The sequence below is a fragment of the Marmota marmota genome, unplaced genomic scaffold (genome assembly GCF_001458135.2).
Source record: "Marmota marmota marmota unplaced genomic scaffold, marMar, whole genome shotgun sequence".
Classification (NCBI taxonomy): domain Eukaryota; kingdom Metazoa; phylum Chordata; class Mammalia; order Rodentia; family Sciuridae; genus Marmota; species Marmota marmota.
This window is the reverse complement of record NW_026000174.1, coordinates 43242527-43267978: the sequence shown is the minus strand read 5'-3', so window position 1 is coordinate 43267978 and position 25452 is coordinate 43242527. Positions and strand designations below refer to the sequence as shown.

Sequence of the window (25452 nt, the reverse complement as noted above, 5' to 3'; positions counted from 1 at the left end):
GAAAAATTTCATAAGTCCATCTTTAAGATGATACTCTAATTGTGTTAATGTTTTCAATATTGGCTGACCCCTGAATGGCAGGTCCCTTTATTTTTTTTGTGGAGTAATTAACAAACTTTTATTAAGTGCCCACTGTTTGCCAGGACCTGTGCTAGGTGATGGGGATAATGGGGCTTCAGGGAGTGCTCAGTCTAGCAAGGACGACAAATAAAATAGGTGAATAAGATCTAGGGAGATGTGGGATGTGATATGAGCAGTACGGGGTGTTGGAGCAGCATTGAGTCAGCTATTTCCTGAGCTTTATGAGAGCTGCAGCTGATGTTTCTCCACTAAAGTCACTGTGTGACATCCACTCAAGCCGAACCACTTCAGACCTAAAACACTGATTGGAGATATCTGTAAGTTTGTATGGAAAGATCATAATACACTTTTAAAAGAAGAGCGTAAATATATTTATTGTAAGAGGCTGACACCACAATAAGCAAGAAGCCAGCAGAATAGCTTCATCTCTGCAAAGTCTGATTTTATAAAGTGCCATCTCTAATTCTTTTCTCCTTCTTTCTATTCTCCACAACCCCCTTTTCCTTCTCTCTCTCTCTCTCTCTCTCTTCTCTCACACAGCTCAGACACAAGACATGGAGAAGCAAATGTTTTCTGACTAGATGACTTCAGCGGATTAGCGCTTCTTTGAAAGTGATATTGTTACAGCCATAACGTGTTTATGTGTAACACAGACATCTTTATGTATAACGCAGACGTGTCTGGGTGGGGAACGTTAGCATTCTGGCCTCGTCATTTAGTAAGGTAGGAAGTTCAGCTCCAGATCCCTAAAGCTTTGGGGAATCTTGATACAGGGCAAAGGGGGAACCAGCAAGAACAGGAGAGATTTCTTTATGGGTTATTTATCTTTTTGTCCCCCCTAACTCTCCTGGGCTTAACTCCTACTCTCTGAGAAACAGTCATTTTCCAACACAGCTGGGATGGCTGTCAGCAGAGGTACCTTCTTAAGGACAGCAATCAAAAAAAAAAGGGGGGGAGGGGGTCAGGCAATTAGAAACTGCTGGTAAATCACAGAGACACCACCTGAGTTATATTTTATAATCACCTGATGGCAAAACATTTATTTCAGACACTGACACACTATCACAAAGGAAACCAATCAGAGGAAACAGTCTCTCAGCATTTTTCTTGATCATGAAAACTTTTTGTTTCAACAATTTTAAAACTGTTTATTATTGTTCTATATAAATTATGAAAGTCACCCATAATTTATAATTTACCGTAACAAAATCAAACAATTCGAAAGTACATAAAGTCAAAAAGTTAAAGTACAGCCCTTCCTCTACCCTGGGCTCAAAAGCAGACAGCCAGTGGCAATATAACAGCCTCATACGTAATTTAAATGTTTCTAGTGGCCACATTAAAAAAGTAAAAAGAGCTCAGAGCAGTGGCACGTTCTTGTAAGGCCAGTGACTTGGAAGGCTGAGGGTAGGTTCAAGACCAGCCTGGGCAACTTACTGAGACTTTGTCTCAAAGTAAAAGATAAAAAAGGGACTGGGGATGTAGCTCAGTGGTAAAGCACTCCTGGATTCAATCCCCAGTACTGCCATAAATAAATAAATAGATAAATAAATAAACAGATAAGTAAATAAAAGAAGAGGCAGCAGCAGCACATGAGCTGGGCCTGACGCACGCCTATAATCCCAGCGGCTCAGGAGGCTGAGACAGGAGGATCTCGAGTTCAAAGCCAGCATTAGCAAAAGTGAGTCACTAAGAAACTCAGTGAGACCCTGTCTTTAAGTAAAATACAAATAGGGCTGGGGACGTGGCTCAGTGGCCGAGTACCCCTAAGTTCAATCCCCTATACCAAACAAACAAACAAACAAAAGTAGGTAAAATTAATTTTAGTAATATATTTTATTTAAACCAATGTATCTGAACAATTATTTCAATAAGTAATCAGCATTATCAAATTATTAGTGAGATAAAATTTTTATTGACTTTTTTCATTGTTTTTTTTTGTAGTTAGTCTCCTACATTTGGTTGTATTTTACACTTGCAACAAATCTCCATTTGAATGCTAAATTCTTATTGGAGGGGCAGGGCTGTAGCTCAGTGGCAGAGCGCTTACCTTGCATGTGTGAGGCACTGGGTTCAATCCTCAGCACCACATAAAAATAAACAAATAAAATAAAGGCATGCTATCCATCTACAACTACAAAATAAATACATAAAAAGAAATGTCCTCATTTTAAAAATAAATAAATAAATAAATTCTTATTGGAAATACTTGATCTGTACTTAGATTTCATAAAGCAGACAGTTGAAAAGCAGATCTAGTTGAAAAGTAGACTCATATATCCAAGTTGTTGCAAATATACTTAAAAGCTTCCCAATAACTGAATCAGGTACCAAGGTTTTGTTTTTGTTGTCTTTTGTGATACTGGGGATTGAACCCAGGGGCATTCTACCACTGAGTCACCTCTCCATATTTTATTTTGAGACAACATCTTGCTAAATTCCTGAGTTTGGCCCCAATTTGTAATCCTCCTGCCTTAGCCTCCAGACTGACTGGGATTACAGGTGTGTGTCACTGTGCCCAATCTCAAGTACCAATTTTTAAATTAAAATTGAAGTAGTTAAAATTAAATAAATTAAATTTTCCATTCTTCAGTTATACCAGCAATATTTTGAGTACTCAATAGCCAAATGTGGCTCATGACTACCATATCTTTAGAGAAAACTGCTATTTTCAGTTTGCTATGGAATATTCTCAGTCTTTATGTTTTTAGAAATATAAATACATCATTAAAGAAATTATTTATTACACAACATAATACACATATCTAAATTTCATTTCAGAAAAAATGCAAATCATACTATGTATTTTACTCAACAACCCATTTTTTTCACCTAGTTATATTTTGAAATTTTTTCTTTCCTGTACATATGGATTTTCATTCTTTCTGATAATTGTGTAATAGATTCATTTAACCATTTCCCTACCATGGGTCATATAAGTTGCTTTTGATGGTTTGCTGTTCTAAATATCCATGTTTACACAATATTTCCATAGAGTATAGCCCAAGAATTGATACTTTTGGGCCAAAGGATGTATGCATTTAAAAACGTGAGAGCCAGGGGCTGGGGTTTTGGCTCAGTAGTAGCGTGCTTGCCTAGCACTGGGTTCAATTCTCAGCACTGCATATAAATAAATAAAGTAAAGGTCCATCAACAACTAATAAAAAAGTGAGAGCTAGTAAACAAATTCCCTTCCCAAATGGTTGTGCCACTTCTATCAGACATTTTAGTCTCTGGTGTTCTTTTCCAGTATCTGTAGATGCTCCAAATACCAGGATCATAAAACATTGCAAAGAAAGGGACTTAGAGCTTGTCTATGACAGTATTTTTATTTTAGAGACTTGGAAAATCAAGCCCAAGCTGAGGGAAGGGGCTATGCAGCTCTCTCTTGTCCTTTGTCCAAAGAGTCTGACAGTCTTTCCAAAGCATCCTTGGGAAGGTCGTCGTCCTTCCTCTGCTCAGGGGCTACCCCTCACCAGCCCTGGATCATTATCAGCCCCACCAGCTAGATCAGCTGGCCTTTGAATGGAGCATCACACCACGCCTCAGTGAGCAAGGAGCTCAGAGTCAAGGGAGCTCTTCCTTGACATCTGTATCCAAAATTGAATTCAATCTGCTCAGAGGCTTGCTACAATTTCAAAGTGTGCCTTCCTGCCTCCCTTCTGCTGAGCACAGCCAAGTCACAGACCAAGGCGGAAGGAAAAAAAAAAGGCATTTTGCTGCATGCAGAAATATACTGCTTGGTTCAGCAATTCTCAGCAGGGCAGCTTAGACCCATTTTGCCTTTAATGCAAGGACAGAAACAGAAATGTCCTTCTGTGGGGAAGGTGATTCTCTTTAGCAACCCTTGGGCTAATGAGGCTGGAGAGACTCGAGGCATCTCACATGCCAAGATGGGCTTCTCCTGGGGGCTGCCCCAGCTTCCTCCCTCATGAGTCCCTAGAACTTTACCAGGTCCATGAAGTGGCCAAGTGCAGAAGCTCCTGGAATCAATCTCAACAGGACAGGTTGAGCAGGGAGATTACAGAGACTTCTATGATCATATGTTCACTGCAGGCAAAGCCAGGGCTAGCAACTGTCTCCATCTCCAGAAACTTTTTCTCTTCCCCATCAGTTCCTGGTCCCATCTTAGCCCTGCACAGCCCCATTGGGCCTACATCCTATATTCTCCACCTTCCTGTTCATATCCCCAGCTCAGTTTCATTAGGAGGATCTTAAAAACTTTTGCTTGGGGCTGGGGCTATGGCTCAGCAGTAGCACACTTGCCTGGCATGTGTGAGGCACTGGGTTCGATTCCCAGCACCACATATAAAAATAAATAAATAAAGGTTTATCAACAACTAAAAAAATATTTAAAAAAAAACTTTTGCTTATGCTACACATTTATTTGTTGTTTAAAAAATCAATTCAGATGCCAGAATGGTGGCGCACATCTGTAATCCCAGTGACCTGGGAAGTTGAGGCATGAGGATCACAAGTTCAAGGCCAGCTTCAGCAACTTAATAAAGCCTTAAATAACTGAGCAAGACAAAATAAAAATATTAAAAAGGGTTGGGGATGTAGACCAAAAAAAAAGACATTTTAATTTTATTTCTTTTTCTTTCTCTTGTCTTACCTTCTCTTTCCACTCAATTGCCACGCTTTCTTCACATATTGGCACCAACAAGCCAAGATTCAGGTAGAAGGAAAGTCTCCTGTTTTTATAACATGTTGCCAGATAGTTCATGCTTCTGTGTCTGGTGTCTCCTTTTGGTCCTTTATTTTATTTTATTTAATTTCTGATGTGTCTTAATGTTGGCAAGAAAGAAAAGAGATATCACAGTAGGAAAAGATGGAAGAGAGGAAAGCAGGGAAACAAAATAAGGATTGATTTCGTGCTGTATTAACACGTCACTGTTAGGCTTCTACTATGTCATCTGAGGCACGTCCTCATCCCCCATGTGCTATCCATCAACAGGACTTGTTGATTTCACCTCCCAAGTTTCTCTCAAGTCTACCTACTCCTTTCTGTTTCAACCATCACCCTAATTCAATCTTCTCCCAATTGGCTCCTGTCAACTTACACCCACTCTTGCTCCTCCTGCATGTTTCCCATTGTAGACAGAATGATCAAAAAGGACCTTTAGGCTTATGCTAAATCCTGCAGAGAATCATCATCATCATCATCACCATCGTTAAAATCTTCAAACACCTACTCTGTGCCAAGAACTTTGTTAGTGTTTTCGTGTCTAAGCCACTTAATCCTCACAATAACCCTAGAGGTAGGTATTATCATTGCTCTCATTTTAGAAATGAAGACATCAAAATACAGAGATGTATGTGATTTAACCAAAGATTTTTAAAGAAATCTTTATTATCTTGCTTTTTTTTCTTTGTACCAGGATTGAACCCAGGGGTACTTAACCACTGAGCAACATCCCAAGGCCTTTTTATTTTTTCATGTAGAGTCTAGAGGCAGGGTCTCATTGAGTTGCTTAGGGCCTTGCTAAGTTGCCAAGGCTGGCTTTAAACTTGGAAACCTCCTGCCTCAGCCTCCTGAAATGCTGGGATTACAGGCATGCACCACACAGCAATTTAAGTGAACTACTTTAGGAACCCAAATCACCAATAAATTCCCAAGTAATTAATATCTCTCTATATAGCAATGTATACAGTAGGTACACCACAGTAGGTATAAACTGTTGTCTAGATACTAGGGAATGGCAAGTGAGTTGCTTCTCACTGATGAATTACAAGTAAGCATATGGGTTGAGAAGGATTGAGGCTACTTCTGGGCTCAGTGGGAAACTGTAAGGGATTAAAAATGTCTATCCTGAGCCTTGTCCTGGTTGGAGCAGGGAGGGTCCTTGTTTTCTATTGCTCATATAACAAATTGCTATAAAACAATACAAATTTGTCATTTTATAGTAATGGAGATCAGACATCCTCACGGGGTCTCTTTAGGCTACAGTGAAGGCACTGGCCTCTCTGCACTAATCTCTGGAGCTCCCTTGGAGAGCCTGCTCCTGGCCTCCCTTGCTCCAGGGGATACCTACCCTCCTCAGCTGCTGGAGCCCTGCAGTACTGTTTCAGTAAAGTCGCACACACTCAGCTTCTGTCCTCAGATCTCTTTCTCTGACTCTTGAGTCACTTTTATAAAGATTCTTGTGATTTCACTGTGTTAAGCCAAATCCAAGATAATCTCCACAATACAAAATCCTCAATTTAACCACATCTGTAAAAATCTCTTTTACTACTCCAGGTAACATATTCACAGGTTCCAGGGATTAGGACAGGGACATCTTTTCAAGGCCATTGTTCTGTCCACCACAGGGGTGATGGCATCTTGTGGTGGTGTGATCTCTGCTCTGATCCAGATCCAAGTCCCATGAATGGATTTCACATCTGACACACAACACACATGTAAATGTTTGATGAATGAATAAGTGAAAGAACTGATAAAACAAATATAAAGGATAAGAGGGTTTCTATCTAGGAGTGTAAGAAAGTGTAAACTGGCAGTGTAAGCTGCCATATTTAACACGCAAATTTGAGGAGAATCACTTTTTAAATCTTAATGGGGATCTCACAATTTGGGCAATGCCAAAATTAATAGTGGCAACTGAGGTTAATGTTAAGCAGATTTGAGTGCTGGAGGAACTTTTGGATGTACCAGTCTTTTCTTGACATCTTTGTCTTTTTGGGGGGGATACTGGGGAATGAACTCAGGGGCACTTGTCCACTGAGCCACATCCCCAGCCCTAGTTTCTATTTTATTTAGAGACAGGGTCTCACTGAGTTGTTTAGCACCTCGCTTTTTTTGCTAAGGCTGGCTTTGAACTCACCATCCTCCTGCCTTAGCCTCCGGAGCCCTGGGATCGCTACCTGGCGACATCTTTGGCTTTTAACTGTACCAGAAACTAGAGGCTCCTTAAAGCGGAAGTATGCAGAATTCACTTCCTATAGAAGATGGAGGGAAGGATGGGTGAGAAATGGACTCAGGCTTCTGCCAGGAGAACTTCACCTCTCTCGGATGTAGCAGTTGTTCCTGAAGCAGCACCACTCAGTCCCAGGTAGAGTCGGCTCCACCAGGAGCTTCTGCTCTTCTCAGAATTGAGTTCAAGATTCTCAGGACTTATCATCTCCCTCCTACTCCCTCCCATTTCTACCTCTCCAGTTTCACCCCTCAGCCCCCCATCTCCAGTCACACTAAGCTTCCCCAGAACCTCCAAGACAACCCCCTTCCTGCCCCAGGGTCTTCTGACATGTGAGTCCCCAATTCTGGAATACTCTTCTACCTTCTTTTGCCCAATGATTCCTACTTAACTTTTTTTTTTGTACTGGGGATTGAACCCAAGAGCACTTTAACTAGTGAGCCATCTCCCCAGCCCTTTCTATTTTGAGACTGGGTCTCATAAGATTGCTTACAGCCTTGCTTAAGTTGCTGAGGCTGGCTTCAAACCTATGATCCTCCTGCTGCAGCCTCCTGAGCCCCTGAGATATAGGCATGTGCCACCACACCTGGCCCCTACTTACCTTTGAGGTTCAACTCAAAATCATTTATCACATCCTAAATGCATGTTAACACTCCTATCTATATCATGTCCCCTTCCTTTCCAGGTTATAAAAATGGCTCAGTGTCAAGAACTTGGAATGTGGACTCACTGGTTGACTATATTCTGACTCCACCACTCATTAGCTATATGACCTTAGGTAAGACATGTAGCCCTCATGCTTCTATTTCCTCATCTTCAAGATGGGGCTAATGACAGCATCTACTACAGAGGACTGCTACAAGGATTAAATGAGATAATCCACCCAGAATGTTTGGAAGAGTCCCTGCCCTGTTAGTATAAGCTGTTATGTTCCTTTATGGCACTTATCAAAATCATCAAGATTAAACCATTTTTTTGTTCTTATCTAATATATTTTTCTCCATTAGTAAATCTACAGGGGCAACACAGTATCTTTCTTGTCCTCCACTGTATCTGAGATGCTTAGCCCACTGCCTGCCGTGTTTTAGGCCCTCAGTAGATGGATGGGGAAATGGCTGGATGCATGAACCTATTACTACTCCTAGGCTGGGTGCCAAGAAAAAGTGTCCCCCTTGTCAGGAATAATCACTGTTATTCAAGAACATTGGAGATTTCTAATTACCAGTTTCTGGGCTGATTACCAGCTTAGAGTTCAATGTTGGGCATGTTGCTCGCTGTTTCGTCCTCTCTGGGGCCTGTTCTCACGCAGGGCCTTGTGATGCTCATTGCCAGGCAGATTTATAAAACATCCCAACAGACGCTTACATTCCATATGTTACAATTTACACATTCCTGCTGGGGTCAAGGTGGGGAATGGCATGTGTGTTAATAGCTGCATTTCTTACATGAACTTTCACATAAACCGTCTTCCCAGCTCATTTTACTGATACATTATAATATACTTTTATAAACGACATTTCAAGGTCATGAATGAATGCTTCCTAACTTTCATTTTTAGATAATTACAAGTCTAGAAAGGGCAACTAGAGGAGGTTTCTTAGCCTACCCCCGTCACTGACCAGAACTCTATCTGAATCATCCTTGCAGATCTCCAAGGAAACAAAGGGGAACATTTTTCTACAGTGTCTCACAATCTGTCTCCAGTTGCCCCTTTCTGTATCCCAAGGATGCATTGGCTCTATGTGGTAATCACGCATTGTCTTTGCAGTTCTAGAAAAAGTGCCTTTTATAGAAAACATTCAACAACATTGTTGAATCCATATGGCCACCATCAAGCCGGTCCATCATATTGCTGGAAACTTCCCACAGCATTTGCTTCTTGGCGAGGAGACAGGCCAACATAAGTCTGTGCCATTTTTTGTTGTTGTTGTTGTTCTGACCTGAATTGTCAGTCAAACTCTATCTTCGGGGCCATTTGTCAAAACACCATTGTTTTCTCTCTTCCCTGTGGCAGTTTCATTTCTATTGTTCAAAAAAATCAAAAGTCAGAGCAGCCTCGGGTTGATGGAAACAGGGCTAATTCACTGGGTAGTATAGTTTGTGGCCACCAGCCAGTCTCACCGTTGGGGTTCAGCAGACTGTGGGAATCACCTCCTGCCAACCAACTTTGGCCCCCTCAGGAGACTACAACTCATAGAAGTTTCTGTCACCGATTGTTCTGTTTCAGGGCCACAATATACCGGATGGTGGCTTCCTATGACAGGGCAATTTCTTCTCCCAGCTGTATCTTTATTATAAGAAACTTCTTTCTTATTTATAAGAAGTTTATTAAGAGAAAAACATATCATTAAAAAACCTCAAATATCTGCTAGATCTGCTCTTTGCAGAGTCTTGGGCCTAAAGCTATTACTGAAAAGACACACAGTTTTATGCTAACCTGGATCCGTGTTGTACGGGAACAATAGCAGCAATTTTCACATGAGGATAGCATAGCCAAGACTTTTTTAAAAAATATTTTTGGTTGTAGATAGAAATAACACCTTTAATTTCTTTATTTAGGTTTTTTTTTTTTTTTTTAATGTGGTGCTGTGGACTGAACCCAGTGTCTCATATGTGCTAGGTAAGTACTCAACTACTGAGCCACAACCCCAGCCCAAGCTAAGACATTTTTAATGGTGAACTGTTTTCTCCAAATGTTTAATATTATTTACCTAAGAAATGTATTTTAAAATAGAATTTAAGATTTGATTCCTATATTAGGTGTGTTCCAAATGCTGCTTAAGGTAAAAGTGATTTCTCCAAACATTAAATAGGTGAATACTTTGAGCAAGGATAATTGGGAATTGGACAGTTGAGGGGACTCCTGAATAGAAGACTCTATCAACTTCCAAAGAGAAAAATGCCAGTTTCGTATAGGGGCTTAATACTCAGAATGGCTTGAATTTCTCATAAGCAATTCTAGAAGCTAAAAAGTAAAGAACAATGTCTTCAAAATTCAAAGGAAAATTATTTCCAATCTATCACTATAAAACCAGGTAAATACCAATCAATAAGAAGCTAGCATAAAGTCATTTTCAGACACACGAAGCCCCTCCAAGTCCATTCTTCTCATATCCCTCTCTAGACCCTGGGAAGCTCACAGACATGGATTGCATCAGTGGGTTCCCTGGTCTTCCACTTCCAGTAGGGTTTGGCCAATGGGAAATACTGGCAGAGATTGTAGGGAGAAAGAAAAATGAGGTATTCTATTTGTTCCCTGGCTTCCTCCTCTGTCAAATCAGCTTAAGTTGACCATATTCCTTCCAGAAGGTTGGTTTCCTCTAAGATCGACCTCTCTACTCTCTTCAGCAACTTGGGTTCCTCTGTTTGGGTTCTGAGAGCCACTCCCTCCTCTTGTTCCCTCTCTAAGCCACTGGGATGGTGACAGGCTTCCTGCAGTGGCTGGAGCCAGCGGACTCCACCAACCCTGTTGGCTTCTACCTATATTTTTTTAAATGGGCCCCATGTTAAATGTTCCTAGATTGGTGTATTTGAGTGTGTCTTTAGTATGTCTTATTTCTTGCCGGACCTTGACCCACACCGATGTATGGATGACCAGTCGATGGCTTCTCTCATTTCTCTAAGGCAGTGTGGTAGTTAGGATCAAAGGCTTTAGATTTACATCCTCCGGAGCTTTGCCATTTTCTAGCTGTGGGACTTTGAACAAATGACCAACTTTCCATGCCTCATAAAAAGGGGATGTTTTATAACTGTTGGCCCAGAATATCTGTAAAGACAATTTGAAATTGGCTAAGAAAACATGTAAGAAGTGCTGATCACTTACTATTATTATTTTCCTTGTGCTATTGCTAGATCCTAAGAGCTGCCTGCTCTACAAAGGGACCAACTGACCCGAATGAAGCCCTAAAGTTTTATTTGTGTATCCTGGGTTGAGAGCGCTGCTCTTGCTTTCTGGGGTGAACCCTAGCAGGCAGGGCAGAGAGTCTTCTAGCAGCTGATTCGTAGCTCTGCACACAGACCTTAATTTGTGATTATTGTGCTCTTTGCCAAAGAAAAAAGTGTAAATGGAACCAAGACACATTTCTCAGAAAAGCTGTGATCCCAAATACCTAAGATCCATGGCTGTCTAAAGTACTTCGGTAGAGTTGGTTCAGCTTTTGAACACTGACTCTCCCTGGGGTACAGAACCCCTCTCTCTTACGGGATACATAAGAAATCCCAGAAAGTCGACCTCAGATGGAATTCTGTCTTCTAGCATATGTGTAAAATGCCAGTTTCTTTTATTTTATTTGTAATATTCCACTAACTCAAGACCTCAGGATGGGGATATTGAAGGAGTATGAGAGTGAGAAGCCCCAACTCAATAAATGAGAGGTCACTGTGAAAGGGAAGAACAGAAGCAAGTTTCCTGTTAAGGGTAGGTAAGGAAAGGATGGAGATTTCAGCAACATACAACACAACTCCCATGATTTGGATGTGTGTGTGAGTATGCACACGTGCATGCACATGCTCATTTGCTTGTATCTGTACATACTCAGAAGCCTCTAGGTTTATAGGGGTATATTTTCTTCAGATATGGGTTAGCTTTGCAATTTAAAAAAATATATATATTTTTTAGTTGTAGATGGACACAATACCTTTATTTTATTTGTTTATCTTTATGTGGTGCTGAGGATTAAACCCAGGGCCTCTCACGTGTGAGGTGAGCGTTGTACCACTGAGCCACATCCCCAGCCCAGCTATGCGATTTTTTGAGAGCTTGTTCAAAACCGGAGTGGATGTTTAGTGGAGCCACTTCTTACTTTATTCAGATAAAATATTGGTGTGCTCATAATTCCACCCCTTCTCTGTTCAAATCCAGCCCATGAAAATTCAATTTTGGAGAGAGAAGAATGATTCTGAGGGAGGAAAAATCACCTTGAAATAGCAAATTCTTTTTGTAACTCCCACACAGTGCACTGCTATCTACTATACTTAACAACAACAAAATAATTTGAAGGACCCAGCACAGGGTCTGCTAGAATTTGATACAAACAGGAAATGGGTGGGTCCAACTTTAGTTGACATTGTGTGGTAGAACTATTTTGTGCCAATGCAGTTTAATTTCTCTTTGGTCTTTGGATCTTGGCATGATCCGGCTGGATAGTAGGTTGGACGCTTAGATTTAAGTTATGTCAAGGGTTTATTCCAAAGTGGATCCCCAACATTTAGTAATCTCCAATTCACTTCCTTCTGGAATTCTAAAGCTATACTATCCAGCCCCATGATTGCTGTTGTGTCTACACTGTATACTACATGGTTAAAGGGGTCAATTCAATCTTCCCAGATTCAACTTCCTCATTTAAGACATGGTGATAGTTAACTAATTGAAATAGTGGCTGAGAGAAGGAATGAGGGAAACTAGACACTCAATAAGTGATGGATAATTATAACATTGTGAAAGAAGGGGAGGAGGAGCAGCGTACATTCTAATAACATGAAGAAGTCACTCCATGGAGCCATCTGGGCAATTTAAGAGTGATTTTATAATATGCTTTTTTTTTAAAAAAAAATCTTACCTAACATTTTCTTAAATATGTCCACTAATTTTCCTGATAGGATTATTTCTTCTTTTTTAAGGTTCAGCACTATATTGTTTTAATTATACAATATTTTGGATCTGACATCAAAAAGTGCAGTGTCAGTTTTATCTTTCTCAGCCTTATCCATGTCCTTGGTTACAGATGCCCAGTAATCCTGGGGTCACCCAAGTACTTTTGTTCTAGAGACCTTTCAAAGTAAGCCAAGGCAGAGGTTTAGAAAATGGCTCTTGCTTGTAGACAAAAATACATTAAAATAACCAAGGGAGTGATTATTCCCTGGGATAATTATTTTTAATGCCCTTATTGGACATGTTTGAAGTGATTTTCAGGTCCTTCAGGAATCAAATTGGGAGAAATTCTTTTTTTCCTGCATTTTGTTTTGCATCTTGGAATGTGATCTTTGGTAAATATCTGTGAGGTTTTGCACATTGTGTAACACTCTATGGAACCCCACCCCATAAATGCTGTCAGGATTTTATCAACATCAAATAGGCAACAAGAGTACAAGATGGAGGGGATTAAAAATCACTTTGTGGCTTTTGGTTATCTTCCTCTAACTATGCTACTAAATGCAGCTTTAAAAGACCGTCCTTTGGGGTTTGATTGGCCAGTCACTCCAATTTAATTCCAAACCTGAAGAGCTCCCCCTTCAGGCATCCTGGTTGCTAAACTACCAGTCATCATTGACTAAGTCAAGCAAGAAGACGCTGTCAGCATGTTAGGTATCTTTACAGGTTGTGTCCTGGTGAAGTACAATGGTGCTTTCCCCATTTTAACAATATTGAGATTAGCTAATTATTTACATGCCCAACAGAGGCCCTCTCGGTGAAACTTAATGAAAGTGGGTTTAGTTTCCCTTAATACCACAGAGAACAACTGAAAAGAATATTTGAAGTCAGGGTTGTTTCATGGATACTTCTTGCACAAGTTCCACATCCTGCCTCATTTATGACCAAATTCTAGTGTAGCCAGACTGTAAGCAATCTGAGTGCCAGGATTGTGTAACCCCGGTTAGGTTGCTATAGAAGGCACTGAGGTAGGTGCACACCTGTAATCCTAGCAACTGGAGAGCTGAGACAGGAGGATCAAAAGTTCAAAGACAGCCTCAGTAATAGCAAGGTGTTAAGCAACTCAGTGAGACCCTGTCTCTAAATAAAATACAAAAATAGAATAGGGCTTGGGATATAGCTCAGTGGTTGAGTTCAACCGCCTGTACCAAAGGAAAAAAAAAAAAGAAAGAAAGAAAAGAAAAAGAAAAATGAACACAGATATTAGGAAACGAATGATGTTGTAGAAAGCAAACTCTTATTTCCCATAGGCCAGGCCTTGGGGAGCACCCTGCCCCTGACTAGGTGTGTGATTTGGGACAACTCCTAATGTTTTATCTGAACACAGAAATGTAGGACCAGAGGCTCTCGAAAGTCTGCTATTGCAAACTTATGATTTAACCAGGCAAAAAATTATCTTAACTATCTTGTATCAACTGAGTGATTGAGAAGGTGCCAGTCCGAGTTAGAAAAAGGGGACAGTGCCAAACATGGCAGTGCCTGCCTGTAATCCTGGCTACTCTGAAAGCTGAGGCAAAAGGATCACAAGTTCTGGGCCAGCCTGGGTGACTTTTGACCCTGTCTCAAAATAAAAAATCAAAAGGGCTGGGAATATGGCTCAGAGGTAGAGTGCCCAGGAGTTCAATCCCAAGTGTGATGGGGGAAGAGGAGGGGGAGATGGTGAAGAACTTCTTAGTGAGTAATGCTTAGACCTGTCTCATCCCACGTGATTATTTAAGACATGGACAATATTTCTTTAAAAACAAAGGAGGCCAGCTGTCTTATATTCTCATCTTTTGAAAACAGCTCAGAGGATGGAATTCAGAAGGGAACCAAAATCTCTCTGGAGCCTTCTATGCATGTGAGCCGCTTGAGAAGAGCAGGTGTATTTTACTCTTTTTAAAATCGGATTCCCAAATTCAGAGATGATCAAGGAACTGGTTTGGCATTATACACCCATCTCAGATCCGTTTGTGATGGACACAATTAGAACAGTGTTCGGTGCATCCAGTTGCCTTTAAGGAAATGGCAAACTTGACCTAACAGATGTCCAATAATATTAGCTTGTCCAACAATGATACTCATACACTGTGTTTATTTGGAACATGACTAAACTATTCATGCTGACTTCAAGGTCCCAGTGCAAAATCCTGGATTCAGATCGTGTGGATTTATCACACCCACCGGAGGACACTGGCTTTCCAAATCTCTGAATGGATTATCCTCTTCCATTAGAGCGGGTCCATCCTTTCCAAAAGATAACATCTTGCTTCTCTGGCCTGAATCTCCCTCAACATCTTTCAAAACACAATTTGTGAAAACAATGTGTGAGAACACACGACAACGGGGAAGTGCTCCACGGGAATACGGCAATAAATACGTCAGGTATATAAACTGGCTGATGATATTTATTTGGTTCTTAAGAAGAAAGTATTGGGAAGCGATAAATTATGATCATTTTTCAACATCTCAGATTTCCCCAGTAATACATATATGTTGGCAGACCTTAGTGAATCATGCTAATTTATTTGTAAATCATCAAAGGAAAACATAAAATATATGTCTCCAGGCAAGTGAATGGACTGGGAAGCTGAATTGGGCAATAGGGATGTTTTCCTACGCCAGAAGTAAACATGTCGACACGGTGACGAGGGTTTTGTCCCACTCCTGGCTGAACTCTGAGGGGTGAGATGGCTAATATCGAGGGACTCGGCTTTGTAGTCCTTCCTCACAAAGCGTTCCATGACTCAAGAGAAGGACAATCTGCAGCATGACACAGAGAACTAGGTCAGAATAATATTTCTTAATGGAGATTCCTACAGCATTGTATAATTACCAGCAGTGGGTCAGAATTTTCTGTGCCTTGATAGGTTATATTTTAAAGTAGGCACCCATTTTTAAATTTAATGTGATATAACACTGAGTTCTGATGAATCCCCATTGTGTAAGGGGTAAAAAATGATGTGGGGAAGAGGAAGCCAACTATGTGCATATCCATATATACCCAACAAGCTGGTATTTGAAAGACGATCTTTGGGAACATAAAAGTTTATGCTATCTTTGATTTGTGTGGTTTTAAAATATGCTCGCAAAATTTAGAGATCTTGGAGCACAACATCAGGACAAAAACTCTTTGCCCTAAATTTACATGTACTCTCTGGCTTTTTCTCTTATTGCTCCATGTGGATTAGCCTTCTTTTCTAGTTAAACTAGTTTATCCACAATTCCCTTTGTGGACTACATCCCAACCACATGGCTGGCCTCTTCTCACCCCCCTGTTTCTTTCCCCGGCATTTCTTGGGGGAGAGACAGCCTCCAGCTCCATTGAGGTGGGGCAGATCTAGCCCAAGGCCCCCTCCTCCATGAGAGGTTTTCTTTTTACCCTAGCTAGAAATTGATGTCTCCATCTTTCTTCTGAGTCTCCTAGGGTAGCTTTCTCAACCTCAGCACTGCTGACATTTTAGACTGGATAGTTCTTTATTCTGCCTTGTGCGTTATACAGTGTTCAGTGGCATTCCTGACCTCTCCCCAGTATAGAAGTTAGCACCCCGAGTCTACAAGTCACTAGACAATGCCAGATGTCCCTTAGGAAGCAAATGCCCTCAGTTGAGAACCTCTGCTCTCCAACTCTCCTCAATCCACAGATTCTAGAGAACTAAGGATCTGTTCCTTAGCTCTGTTTGGTTTATATTCAAAGTTATTTGATGATTAATGAATAGAAGATGCTTTTTAAAAATTACCAGTAGGGAATTTCTATTAAAATTAACAAATCAGGTTCATTTGAATCAGGTCAGATCATCCCGGAAACTATAAAAAGGGGCTGTGTTATTGCTTGTCTCCCCTTAGAAAGAGTTTACAGAGCTATAATCTTAATGCTGTGTCCATTGGGTTGAAATGAGAAACCACCATCAGTGAATGTCTCTGTGTCTTCTGAATCATCATTGTTAAAGTCACCCACCATTGTCTGATGACCCTACAGAAAAGCCTGTGTGATAAGTTCCTCTTAGAGCTTAACACCAGAAAAGTTTTCTTTTCTGAAAAACCGGGTTTCTCTCTTCTATTACAAAATCAGAGATACGTAACAAGTGTTATTTGCCCTTTTTAACTTGGCTGTCAAGAAGCACAGAACTAAGTAAGTCGTGCGCTCAATTACAGTAATTATTTTCAACCTTTGAATTCCAATTCAATCTTTTCGTCTCACTATTAACAATAATTAAGTTGGGATAGCAGCTTAAACTGAGACTGTCCTAGGAAAAATTAAAATGTGGTACCTCCAAGTATAAACAATCAACATAACTAATAATATTTATTCCATTCCCAGGTGGGGAATAATTAAAGATAAACATGTGCTCTACATAGGGAATCAACGTTAAGTTATATGCTTCTAATTTATTTTGTGTCACTAGTGTTGATTAGAATTTAATATTTATTATACCCTGGGAATTTTGTAATTAGCCTCAGTATTGATAGAGGAAAAAAAATTAGGCTTTTCAAAATGTATTTAACTTCTATCAAAGGGGAGGGTCCTTTAGATGTGGAACAGTGATCACAATAGAAGTTTCATTGTTTGTGATTTATGGAGACTTGGAATAAATGTACTAATGACTAGTATCAGATTTCTAATGACTCTATCTTGTTTTTCCTAAGCAACTTCTCATAAACTTTTGTAATATCTTGAACAGCAAGCTGATACTACGTTCAAGTCTGTTTACACAGCTATTAATAAATGTTATGTGGTAACTCCAGGAAGAGGGTCAAACTGCTTTTTTCTCTATTGGCTGAAAACAATTTCCTGCTTATTTTGAAAAACATGGGATTACCAAAATCTTCTATATATGCTGGAAGTTCTGCAAAAACCTCCACTGAAAATAAATGAGATTCAAAATTTTAACCTAAAGGGCTCATAATCAAAAGTCAGAAAACTCACTGTCAGTGCCTTGACTGAAGAATTCTACATATATACAAGAGATTTCAGTGTGGCATGGGTAAGCCCAAAAGAAGATAAAAATCAATTTCTGCATTTATAGTAAGAATCATGCTGTAATTTGGGCTTTTGTTGGCTGATCTGGTTTTTGAAATCAAGGTTGATATTGTTTGATTAAATAAACTGAAAGTTTAATAACCTCCAGTTACTGATTTTCTACTACATGCCAGGCACCACATAAGCACAGAACACATGTTGTTTTAATGTGTTCTCAAAATAACTCTGAAGTGAAGGTATCTTTAGCCCCTTTTCACAATTAAGAAAATTAAAATTAAGGTTCAGATAGAATAAAGAAATCATCCAAAATAATATAGAAAAAAGCAGCACAGAGGGACTTTAAATCCTGGACATCTGATTCCAAAACCTGTTCTTCATACTTGGCTGCACTTCTACAGTAAGAAGATATCAGTGTAAAAATTCTAAGCCATGAGCCTAAGAAGGTGGCCAGAGAAGGCTCACAATTATAGTAACAGTGACACTAACACACACTCTAAGGTAGGTGTTGTTCTGAAAACTTATATATATGGTCTCATTTATTTCTCACCCTATGAGAAACTCACTATGTCAACTTGCAAATGAAGAAACAAGGCAGCAAGAACAATGGCTCTCATGCTATCCAGAGGCATCCTCCTTTCCACATTTTTGCATGCAGAGCATGTCATGATGGTCCTCAGCATTGCCTAGCACTTTACCATTTTTAAATCACTTCCAGATGCTTCACTACATGTTTTAAAATTATCACCTTATTTTACAGATAAGGTCACTGACGGAATCACAATTCCTTCAATTCCTTATTTCCACAAGGGCAGACACTGGCGGAGGTGGGACTTGAACCCAGGAATTTTTATACCTAACCCAGGAATCTTTGTTTCTGGACGGGTCTCCACACCTGAAACATACTGTAAGGAACAAAGCAATCCTAAGCTTGTTTCTTTTAGTACTGGGGATCAAACCTAGGTGATATTTACCACTAAGCTAGATCCCCAGTCCTTTTATTTTTTATTTTGAGACAGGGTCTAAATTCCCCATGCTGGCCTCAAACTTGAGATCTTCCTGCCTCAGCTTCCTAAGTAGCTAGGATTACAGGGGAGTGCCATTGCTTCTTATGGGCTAAGAATTTCACATACCTTAACCTACTGAGTTCTCACAACTTTGAATAGGTGGTGTTACTTTTACCTTGAAGAGGATAAAACTCAGTTTTTCCAGGGTTAAATAACTTTCAGTCATTCAGCTGGTAGTGGTGATTTTAACTCAGCTCTATCTAAACAGTTGCCTTGCTGATTCTAAAGTGTCCCATTTCATAGGCAGATATTTATCCATACCAAGCATTCCAAATACTTCAAACCCATCTTGGATCTGGGCAGGAGGGTGGAATACTTACGAAATGCATTAAAACAGGGCAATGTGATAGAAAATGAAAAGAAGTAAGGGCTCTATGTAGCTTCCCACCCCATCTCCTCCTCAGGAACTGATCCCTTGTTCCTATATAGCAATTGTGACTATCTGAAAGTATGTAATGTGTTTCCTTATAATTGATTGCGATCCTACTAGAATGAAAGCTCCCTGAGAGCAGGCTGGAGTAGTATTCACAGTCGTTACTACAATGCTGCCACATGGGATGTGCCCACAAATGTTCTATGCATGGTGAATTAATACATGCCACAGAAAAGAACAAGGATGCTCTTGTTAAAAAAAAAAATGGGGGTGGGGATTCCTTTTTCTGGTGACAGGTTGATTTAAAAAAAGAAAAAGAAAGCTAGAGAACAATCCAAACTGCTAAGAATGCCCTGTTTTGCCAAGATTTACAGAGATCCACGATTATGAGCTTTAGGAGCAATTGCTCCTTAAATATTTTGTCTGATTTTCCTCTTGGTAAACCCTTGCCAGGAATTCCGTCAATTCCCCTTCCTCACTCCCCCAGTACTTTCCTCCTCATCTACCTCCACCGAACACACATCCTTCTCCTGCTGAACAGCTGCATATCCGGGTTCAGACAGAGGCCCAGGTGGCTCTTCACTAATGGTTAATCCGTTATCTGTGTTAAGAGCCTCTGCCTTTTCTAACTAGATCGCTGTGGTGCTGAACTGACTTTAGGGAGAAAATGGATTCTACAGAAAGCATTGTCGTTTGCCTACTATCAATCTCTTTTTTCCCCCCAGTTCTTTTGCTGCCCATCACATATATCCTGTATTATTTTTCTTAAAAAAAAAATGCTCCTAAATAAAGACTCCAAATGCAAACTGTTTTCCCTTCCTGTCATACTTTCGGAGCCACCTACAATGGTAACAAATTACTCTAAAGAATATCCCTCTGGCCCTCCCTTATTTCTAACTCTATCTTTGGATATTCTTAGAATATACATTCAGTTTGAAAGACAATACTGATACCTAGTTTTATATTAACATTTATACATCAGGATTCTCAAAAGGGGTTGACTTCAATGGGTTACTATCTGGCTTAATACATCTGGATGATTTATATCTCATTTTGTCTAAGCATTTATGCTAATAAATTTAACAGATTCCACTGTACTGCCTGGTCCTTAGGGACCTTCTCCCTAAGGTTTGCGGGTTTCTTTACCGGGTTAAAGTGAGAAGAAAGTAAAGAAGCGTGTTACAAAAACAAAAAAACAAGACAACAACAACAACAAACAAACAAACAAACAAAAAACAACCACCACCACCACCAACAACAAAAAACAAAAATCAAAACAAACAAACAAACAACAACAACAACAAAAAAAAAACGAAGAAGCAATTGGCCCAATAGATTGAGAACACAAAATCTCTGATTATAGTTAAACTGTATTAGCAGTCAAAAAGGGTGAGGGGAGGAAAGTTCCCAGATTTAGGTAGATTTCTGTAATTAACCTATTTCTCAAATGTGAAATCACAAAAGTGACAAAGTAGTTAGCAAAATAATTTACTGAGGAATATTTGGGTCCTATATACTTAAATCCAATGCTCAGGGAAATCTGACTATTAAACTGCAGTTGGGAGAGTGAAAAGGAGTAAGATAAAATTCAGTTTATAAAATATATTCCATCATCTCTTTTTTTATAGGTTAAAAAACACAAAAGAAATACTTGAAAAGATTTTTCTAAGATGGAAACACTTTAAGATTGTGTGAGATATTTTTTGTTTTTAACAGGTACATAATAAATTTTGTTTTGTTTCTCTCTCTCTCTTTTTTTTTTTTTTCTTTCTTTCTTTCCCCCATTTTCCCCCTGCTTGCAAAGTTGAATCTGGGGTCAGGAGTTCTAATTGTAACCTCAGACTGGAATTCCAGATGGTGCACTCAGGACTGGAAGCAACTCTCAGTTCATCAATTTCATGGGCCTACGTATCTGCTCTGGCCACGGCCTGGCCTCTATCCCCACTGTGGCATTAATGCAGAACAAATTGAGACATATCCTCTATATAATTAGTTCCAGAATTTAAAAAGATTTACGGTATAATAATAGAGGCAGCACTGAGGAATCCTTTCACTGGGGACTCTTGGGGAGCTCAGGGACCATCTCTTGGTGGCATCAGAACTGCCAGGGGTAACCCGGACGGCTCCTGGCACAGAGAGCTGGGGGAGAGGGGAATTTTTTTGCACCGTGCACCAGGGCAGTGCTCAATGATTGTGGGCGCCTAAACCGGGTCAGAGAGAGAGTTTGAAGACTGATCAGAGATCGATGTATTTTTTAAATTAACAGAGAAAGCCCGGGGGTGGGCTATGCCACAAAATCCCCTCTTTTGCTTTGAAATCTATTTTAATTTTAGAAATGAAGCTGTGATTTTTGCTGCGGCGTTGGGCTGGAAACCAACTGAAGTGCCTATGCAGCAGCCCAGCGTGGGCAGATTCCGAAGAGCTGGAGTTGGCTGGGAGGGGAGGAGCAGCGGTTGAGCTGTTCTCCCAGCGCTTAAGGGGTCCCGGAGCCGGCCAGAGTGCAGCTAATCGAGAGAGCCCCGTTCCTCTCAGGCGACGCGCGGCCGGGAGGTCGGGCCACTCTTCACGCCGATCTGCGGCCCAGGGCACTGGCTGGCGGCCCCAGCCCTTGACAGATCGCAGTGCTTCGGAGTGTTTATTCAGTTGTCAGCAGCCGCCGGGTGACCGCCAGAGCGCGGCCCCGGCGGCGTGCGCGTTGGTCCCTGGGGCCGTGGCTGCAGCTGCCCGGCTCGGTGCTAGGTCATAGGCAGTTAACAGTGCCGGAGTAAAAGTGGGGGGTTGAGGTCCTCACTACCTCCTCCCACCTAGTTGCGATTGCTTTTTCATCTTGCAATACTTATGCACCTTCTAGGCCGGAACGCATGCATTATGCCAAAGTACTAAAGCCACCTGGGCTTCCAGGGTATCGCCAGTTTTTCCTCATTTCCCTAGTTCTAGAGAGGCAGAGGAGTGATGGTTGAAGCCATTGCTGGATGACCTGGACATTCAAAGACCTACGTAGGTTTTTAAAGGTAGCTTTACCACCACCTTGCTACGTGCCCTTGAGCACTAATGGTAGCAAAAATCGTAGTTTATCAAGTAAATAAGTCAACACTACCCTCCTAATCTACAGGACAACCCCACGAGGTTGGCGCTACTATCACACTCTCTCTTTGACGGAAGAGGAAACTGAGGCTCAGAAAGGCTACAGAACTCATCTAGGGTCACACAGCTATTGGCTGCCTAGCAAAGTTGAGATTCCATTCTCAAGGCATTTACCCCTTACTCTTAACCTCTGTGCTCCACAGTTTGCCTTTCTGGGTCTTTCCTTCTCTGTAGAACATGGAGTTTAAATTTCAGCTTTGCCATCGGGAATCCAGACAGGGATCCTCTTTGTCGTAGGTTCCTGCGCTGATAGGAGCAGAGAGCATCCAATTCTCTGCAACCTTCTTTTCCCTGGGATCCCGGGAGGGCCTCATCAGCTGAAGGAGGTGCAGGATGGGTGAAAGGTGCATCGCCCTGTTTGCTCCTCCACACCCAGCTCAGGGAGCCTAAGCCAGTATATCTACTGGGATAACCGTGGGACTCCCATGAAGAACCTTACACAGGGAAGGGAGATGAGATGGGAGGCATGGGTGCCCGGTGACCCCAGAGATTTGTGGGTTCTTCAACCCTGGCTTATGGATGCCTGGGCTCCGGGGCATAAGGGCTGGGTAATGAATGTTCAGAAGCCGTTTTGGGGGCAGCTACTGGCAATTTTCTCTGTCCAGGGAGCTGCATGGAACTCCTCCCACAGCTTCACACTGAGAATTCAGGGCAAGGAACACCTTGGTGTGGAAATGGGGCTGGCATTTCCTCCATTTCCCTTCAAGAATTCCGAGAAAACAAGTGGCAAAGACAGAAGATTCCCAAGTTGCTGGGTGCTCCTTCTTCCCACCCACCTCTGTGCCCCATCTAACCCCAACTCACCCCCTGGCCAAAACTTATTTTTTTTTTAATACAGAGGTAGAGATTTAAGTCTCTCCGCCCTACCTGGGATCCAAAATCACATGACCTCGTATTCAAGCCAGACTCTCTACATTTTTTCACTCCCCGTCCCCCCCTACCAAAAAAAAAAAAAAAAAACTTGCAAAGGAAAGTAAGAGAGAAAATCTTGGTCTTTTCCTTTGGAACTGGAACTCTGGCTTTTCATCAAAAGCTCTTCTTCTCACAGTGCTTGAGTCGTAGCGTAGTCAAGGGAGGGGAAAAAAAAAACGACTTCGAAGTAGAAATAAGAGGTGGGGAAGATAAAAGGGAGAGACAGGGATCTGGAGCATTCCAGAGGCAACTTGGCTTGAGAAGTTTTGTCTCCAAGGTCTGTCTCTACCAAAAAGACCCAAACGCATGTGGCCCTGCTTAGAACCCCTCTACAGGTTTAGAATGGAGAAGGAGGGATAAGAGGTGGCAGAATGAAGGGGGAAGGAGCTGGCCTCAAGAGCTTTATTTGGGAAAAGGAAAGGGAAGGGAAGGGGAAGGCGAGGGAGGGAGAGAGAGGGGAGAGGAAGCGGGAGAGAGCACGCGCAAAAGAAAATCTTAGTAAAGAGGAAGCAAAGTAAACAAAATCAAACACCATTTGTAGCGCAGAAAGGTGTCCACCTCTGCGAAAGTGGAAGGGAGAGCAAGCTTGATAGCTCACGTTCCCAACTTTTGCCCTCAGGGTCTCTTGTGCCTAGGGGATGCGTAACCCAAGAGGAAGAGGAATCGCGCACACGGACTTCCTGAGCCCGCACATACTTCGGATCCACAGCCAGAATTTACAGCGGTTGTGTTTACACCGTGCAAGTTAAAACCTTAGTGTAACAAATGGACAGTAAATTAAGGTCGTCGAAATGCTTTGTTGTTAAACTGCGTCTGCTTCCATTGTTGCTTCACGTAGGGTTGTCTGGAAAGCTGTGAGCCCCATTCTGACCCGCCTGATGCGGGAGGCCTGACTGCGATCGGCCGCTTCCCGCCGGGCACGCCTGTCGGTTCCAGGCTGCGCCATCGCCGCTGACTCCTGGCGTTCCTGGGCGTTTCCTCGCTCACTTCACTCCGGGATCCCCTTCTCCTTGCTTATGTGTTGATTCCCAACAGATTTTGACTACTTTAGAAGAACTAAAACCAAACCTACCCCTCAGCACCTGCTCTAAGGCGCGAGGATCCCAACCAGCTGCTAGGTGGAGCGAAACCACGAATTCCGAGCTCCGAAATCCGAATGGTGCGAACAGTGCCACCGGCCTTGGGCCAATGGAGTCTCTCCCTGCCCTATTTCCCATCGGCCTAACTGGCTTGCAACTTCTGGTTAATCACTGTGCACCTAGAACGGCTTCCCCGGGATCAGGAGCAGAAGCAGTGTTTGGAAGAGCAGCTCCAGGAGCCACCCTCTCCCCATCGGCTTGGTGCCCAAACCCTTCCCATTTCCCTTCCTCCCTCAACTGGGCGCCAGGATGCTCCAGCCGGAAAAGAGCGCAGGCACTGGGCGTTTCCCCCAAGGAGTCCCCCCGCCCCTTCTTCAAACTAGCCACTGTTTTCCCGGTTTAACCGTATAAGAAATAAATACTCCCCAGAAAGGGAAACTAAGTGCTTCTGACATGGATTTTAGGTAGTCGGCAACCGTCTTCCGCTGGGCTCAAACCTCACCAAGCAACCAACTACTAGACTACTAGTAGTCTTGTCGTAACCAATGCGGCTCGCGCTGGTTATCTACCTGGGGTATTTTCATCTGTAGTCCCGATCTCTGGAACTCATAGGGACCGGGCCCTTCCCAGTAACCTGTAGGACTCTAGAAACAAGAGCTGGACTCTCGGATGCAAAGAAAAGGTTTCCGCCTCTGAACCCCTGAGAGTTCTCGGTGCTCTTTAAGTTCCCGCCCTCTTGGAGCCCACCTGCTCCTCCCTCCAACCCGCCCTCTCAGATTAACAACCCATCTGTACTCCTACAGCTTTCAGATGCCGAGGAGACTCGTAGCTTACCTGGAGGAACTTGCCAGTGCCGCGGGGCGCCCACACTCTCGAAAGCCCAGTAGGGGAGGTAGGGGGAGGGTTGCGCCATATAGGCCAGTTTGGAGCGCGTGGAGGGTAGAATAGGAGAGAGTGCCTCTGAAACAGACGCTTCTCCAGGCCCGCCCCCGCCCCCGCTGCAAGGGCGCCCCCAAGGAGCAGCGCGCGCTGCCTGGCCAGGCTTGGGTTGCTGTGTGAATGGAGCGGCCAAGCCTCCTTGACTCCTCCTCCTCTCCCGGCGCCGGCCCCTCTTATTTGAGCTTTGGGAAGCTGGGGGCAGCCAGGCAGCTGGGGTAAGGAGTTCAAGGCAGCGCCCAGCACCCGGGGGCTCTCCGCAACCCGACAGCCTGGCGGGCTCCCCCCTTCCCTCCCTCCCTCCACTTTCCACTCCACACCCGCCAGCCACGCACGGCC

At 42.3% G+C, this 25452-nt stretch overlaps 1 long non-coding RNA gene across 5 annotated transcripts in view; it reads right to left on the bottom strand.

Annotated features, from left to right (window-relative positions):
• The window catches only part of LOC125612090, a 41683-nt gene extending 16329 nt beyond the window's left edge, over positions 1-25354 (bottom strand). For 2 of the 5 annotated variants that reach the window (XR_007342393.1, XR_007342394.1), the window contains exons 1-3: positions 25012-25354; positions 8218-8387; positions 4697-4868 (exon numbers count right to left, since the gene is read on the bottom strand). This is a non-coding gene — a long non-coding RNA (uncharacterized LOC125612090). Of the gene's footprint in view, positions 1-4696; positions 4869-8217; positions 8391-25011 lie in introns of all 5 variants that reach the window. The other 3 variants (XR_007342392.1, XR_007342395.1, XR_007342391.1) reach the window with 3 other exon arrangements.
• Between the last annotated feature and the right edge of the window lie 98 nt (positions 25355-25452).